Here is a 6,104-nt window from a genome sequence, read left to right as displayed (position 1 = left end):
GAAAAATACCAAGAATAATTTTTTTTCACTTCTTAACCTCAAATCATACTCCAATAAGTCAAATAGGGTCAAAAATATTTTCTAAAAGTTCCCATTTTGTCCCCAGGTGGCAAATGACCATTTTGCCCCTAGATAGTGAAAATTTCGGTTTGACTCCAAATTGATCATCGAACTCCAAATCACCATATTAAACCATTCTAGGACTTTAATATTCTTAATTTCATCTTAAATTCTCTATTTGATCTAGTTCGAGGCTTAAATCAACTTTGTTGTACCTCTGGGTACAATACCGACTTTTGTAAATTTTTCGGGGCTCTCCTAGCAGCAAACATGCTATCCATCACATGTATGTCATGACAAGTATTTTATAGATTCAGGCTTGACATCTTCTCCCCTACTTGGATCAACCATATGATCCTTCTTCACAACTGATTTCGACATCCAGTTAAATATTAATATTTTAATATTATTTTATTAATAAAATATTATTTTATTCTAAAAATTTTATCTTGTCTCCTTGGTTGCCAAAGTTCCTTATTATACCTCAATTGACCTCCGAATCACCCTTTTATCTCTCAAATTCTCCTCCGATAAAATATTATTATTTTATATTATTTACTCGCGTGTGAAATATTTTATCATAAATTATTCCTTTCATCTTTTATCACTTTTAAACATTTTAATTGACCTCAATTTGCATTCAATCAACTTTATTAATCACTGTTTCAAAGTATAGGGCATTTCATTATTAGTGTAATTCATTCCCTCATCATATATCTTGGAGATGATAAGAGCTTAATGTAGTGCTTGCTCTTATTGACCTCTATATAGTACTCCACATGCAAGACAACTTAATGTCTCAAGTCTAGGGAGTAGTTACACAATTGACACATGAGAAGCATTGCATAGACACTTGAATGAGGTACCAAATGCACTTCTCATGGTGGGTTATGTTCAGTGAACTCGCTCTTTCACGACAAGCATCCACGTACTAGTTCCAAGTATCTTTATACTTTAACCTATGAGAGCAGTTGTTTACTTCACAAGTAAGAAACATAGCATGTGCCAATCTTTGAGCATTATTGATGTCTCATCTTAATAATACAATGATCAGAAATTTTTAGTAACAATACTTTGATGCATAAGAATCTCATAATTGTATCCCAATACAATTCCTTTATAAGGTATATATAGTTCCATGGGCTTTATCTACATAAGCACAACAAGTAATTAAATCACAAATTTATGATAAAGAACGACCTCATAATTATTATAAATTAATAAAACGTCACACATGAATAACTCAAAATGTAATTCTCATACGACCAGAGATTGGCTTGCAAGGCTCATACTAACACTAAGATGTTCCTCTAATGGTCATACTTTTATTGTGCCCCTAAAACTGCTTTCAACTTTTCCTGCTTTTTATTGGGTCATAAGAATTGGCACTTGGAGTTAGCATAGTGTGTCCTTGAGCTGATGTTTATGTTGGAGATTGGATCTTTATGTATGCATGTGTTTGTGTAGACTATGGATTTCAAAAATTTTCTAACTATGGAAGCAAGCAATTCAATTACACAAGCGAAATCACACAAGATACATTAAATAAATCGATTTAATCACATCTTAAAATACAAAAATCAATATATATATATATATGTGAGAGCATACCTCTTTCTTATGAAATTTTTTATTCTTGCCTCTTAGTGAAATATAGTAAATTCACCACCACACCAAGGATTAAATTTCTTGACCAAACAAACTTAGCACTTATTCTTCAAGAAATTCCTTCAACTTGAACCTTGAGTGAACAAGGTGTGGAATACTTAATCAAGATGGTAACTCAATTGTTTCTCTCTTTTTCTTCTTTAAATTATGGTTATTTTTCTTGTAAAAGGTCTCTAGAAAAATTACCAAAGTTGGAGATGATGAAGAAGCTCAAGAGATGGGGTAGCTATGGAGGAATTTTTCAGTTGAGAGGTTCGGCCAAAGATGAGCACTTGGATGTCTTCAAGAAACTTTTTCTTACTTCTTTTTGTATGGTGCAGCCACCCCTAACTTTTTGTTTCTTGATGGACTCTTTTATTATTTTATTTTAAAGAATTTAATTTAAAATTAAATTCTTATCAAGAGTCTAAGTTGGTTTATAAAATGTTATGATTGCACCATGTTCCTCCAATTATTATAATTAAATAATAAAAAATTTATTTATTTAATTATAATTATTTGTCCAAGTGGAAATAGGAATATTGATTTTATTTTATCAATATCCATCTTTAATTAAAAGGATTTAATAATAAAATAAAGGAATCCTTATCCAACAAGGACTCATATAATTTATCAAGAAATTATAATTAATTATAAATAAAGAATAAATTATTTAATTCTTTAATTATAATTAAAGTCCTCCATTATTATTTTATCTTAAGACAATAATTATCTTAATAAATATTTTTTATCTTAAGGTAACTCTTGCCTTAAGAAAAATATTTATTTGCCAAGACAATTTTTGTTTTACCAAAAATAAAATAATATAAGTAAGACATCTCTTATCTTAAATCTACACATATACTCTTGTCTAAATTAAGACAATTCTTGTCTTAATTAAGACAACACAAGTACCTTATCTAAATTGAGACAACTCTTGTCTTAATTAAGGCATTGTGCAAAGTTACAATTTTTGAACATTTATTTAAATAATTAAATAAAATACGCATTCTAATTTAAACAACTTGAATTCTACGAAGCTAAGTGGGGAATCATTTGGATGTAAAATATCACAAACTCCAATAAACTTAGAATTATTCTTGACCTCATTAAGATAATTTAAGTTTATTTACCATAAAATCACTCTAACATAGATTCATGATTGCACTATTGGATTAACTACAATTACAACAAATGATTCAGTATTTAATATTCAATATTGGTTGTCTAAATTGCAAACCTTATGTTGTGAACGCCGATAACCATCCAATGACAAAAGATGAAATTACCGTTTTACCTTTTGTGTCAATTTGTCCCCTAGTCTCAAATTTCATGCAATTGGTCATCCAACACTCTAGTTGTAATCTTTTGAGTATCAAGATGTGATGAGTAGCTAATTTATCAATCTACTAGGCCTAGATTAATCACCAATCTTCCCGAAATCACTAGAAATAGTGTTAATACTATGAACTCCACTATTTGGATATATGTTCTCGGATGATCACCTCAACTATAATCTCAACATACGGAGTCTAGATCAATACATTAAAATAATCATGCCCATCGTACATCAAAGATTATAAAGAGATAAAATACAAGTCCACATTCCATCAGGATTTCGGTTCTACCATAAGCAAATGCGTAAGTGTGATATCAAGATTTAAGTAACGGTTAGACTCAAATTTGATTCTCACGTGATTCTAGTTCATATTATATTATCATTACTCGAAGTCAACCATTTTGATGATTTGAGACTCATCATTCCCTTAAAGTGAATCACATTCTTTTCGTTGAAAGTAATCTAGACACTATAGCCTTAACATAAAAAAATGACCAACTTTATTATATTACTGTTAACAATTTTAAGATTTAATTAAAATACATGTCTCTTACGTATGGCTCTTCATACAAATGTATTTTAATATCTCAATAGAATGATAGTACCTTATAACTAAATAATAAATACTTACTTAAAACAAACTCTTTGTCTTATTATCAAAATTTACTTTCATTACAAATAAAATAAATGGAATATAATCATAAGAATATGCTTGCTTTCCAAGGTACCATATTCTCAAATTCCTAACAGTTTGACCCGCGAGTGGTTGGAATTGATATGCCTCAATTAATGGCTCTGGCATCTAGTATTCTTGTTGAGGAACTTGCATCTAGGTTGGAGTAAATCCTAATGGATATAAAGGCTCCCTTTTGTCATCGCCTAGAGTAGAAGGTTCTTCAGCTAGCACTTTCCCTTTATAAGTGGTCATCATTTCCACCAATCTTGCCATCTTTTCCATTATCACTTCTTGAGTTTTTTCAATCTTATATTTTCGACTCAACTGTTCATCCGCCATGATCCTATTTTAAGACTTGGTATGATACAAATAACGAACAGGCTACCTCGAGGTTTTCGATGGTCAAACTATCTTTGATCTCCTTATTACCATAAACATGGATTAGAATGTGCTTATGCCATGAAATGATGATTGCATTTTTTACAACTATCGAACTGTTTACAAATACAAAATGAATATGCATGCATGCTTATGAATAATGCATGAATGAATTATTTCAAGGTATTTATCACGTGTACCTAGCTTTGGGTGCTCTTCTATGCAATGGCTTGGTAAAACCGTACTTAGATTTGGCTTCTTATAACTTAGTAAATGTTAGGCAAGGTTTCACATAGAGTTAAAGGTTCCCAAATTGTTTTTCACTGTCGTCCACTCTGGACTAGTAAGGCACCCCAATCCTCACCCATTACAAGCTACTAATGAAAGGTGTTCAATCTAGGTGGAAGTATTTCACAAGCCCACATAGAGGTTATCACCTCACTAGAGCTGGGTACTCTACTTCTTTCGAAAGTATAGAGCATGTGTATAAGGCTCATGCATGTATACAAAGGTATAATGTGTGTAAAGGGATGTACAAATCTCAAATTATGAACATATACACAAACAGAGTGACTAAAATCAATATTAAGGAAAATAAAATAAAATATCGAATTATAATAAACTAATTAAGGCTTAGGATATAACATAGTTAATTGTAGGCTCGACTCACAAAGTCCACAGCAAAGTCACCAAGTTGTCATAATGTGTGAGTTCGTAAACTCAACCGTTCAATGTGAAAGAGAAGTCGTCACCAATCTTTTTTGTTTAAGTGAATCTATACTTCTTAACGAAGCCTTAAGCTTGACTTGGGTTCATTTAAAAGGATAGGTGTCAATGTACGAAACAAGTTAAGTTTAGAATTATAGTTACGTATGAGAAAGGTATTAGCACCCTTACAACGCCAACTCAACATGGTACCTAATTAATTATGTGTTTTCCTTTTAGCCTTAATAAATAAATTTTATTTTGATAACCTAGTTTATTTCCTTTAACTATTTTTCTAATTTATTATCATTTTAAAATAAATAAAATATCCTTTAATATTGAAAAAAATCTTCCTAAATTCCCCAACCCTTTTGGTAAAATTTAGAAATATTTTCTCATCTAAATATTTTCAAGAAAGTTATCTTTTATAGAATTCTCGAAATTCCATCATCGAAGGACTTCCATTTATTTTATATTAAACATTCATTATGAAATTATACTTACAAAATTTAAATTCTTTATTTAACTATGTTCTTATTAATTATTTATAAACAAACCCTTTTGGTAAAAAAAAATTATAAGATTACCTCCCAACCCGTATGGTAAGGTCTCATAATTATTTTTTACTCTGAAAATTTTAAGAAGAATGACCCCTTGCAAATTCTCTTAAATCCATTTAAAAGATTTGTTTTTAAATAGTTACAAATCTTTATTATTTTTTATTTTATAATTTTTATTCTACCAATTATGATTGTAATAATTTCATCCTAAATTATGACCTACCTAAAACAAAATTTTATTTTTATTATATTTTATGTGTTTTCATTAACACCGAAAACAAAATAAATAAATAAATAAGCATAAACATAAATAAATAAGAGAAGTAACATGAAGGTTCAAGCCCATACCTAATGGATGGACCAACAATTAAATGGAAATGGGCCTAGTCAAATGTAACCCGCAATTAAGTAATCCAAGGATCAAAGGATATGAGCTTAGACAGTCAACCAATCCAACAACCCAATGAAGCAAGCCTAGATAAGTTAGCCCATAGCCAATTATCCTAAGAACCAAACGGTGTCATTTAATTTAAGTACTAAAGTCCTTTTTGTAAACCCAACTCCAACTTTTTGTCTTCCCGGTTCTCTTTCTATGCTATTGTCAATGCTACTTTTCCCCTTCATTCTAAGATTGCTTTTTTCTTTGGCCACCTTTCTTTGTTGCCGATAACACCAAATACCAATCACAATTAACTTTCCCTTAGCTTCAATCCACAAGCACTCTAAAATCTAAATTGAA

Source organism: Theobroma cacao, chromosome 5 (genome assembly GCF_000208745.1).
Source record: "Theobroma cacao cultivar B97-61/B2 chromosome 5, Criollo_cocoa_genome_V2, whole genome shotgun sequence".
NCBI classification, from domain to species: Eukaryota; Viridiplantae; Streptophyta; class Magnoliopsida; order Malvales; family Malvaceae; genus Theobroma; species Theobroma cacao.
The sequence above is the reverse complement of the archived record's forward strand: the minus strand, read 5'-3'. Positions refer to the sequence as shown.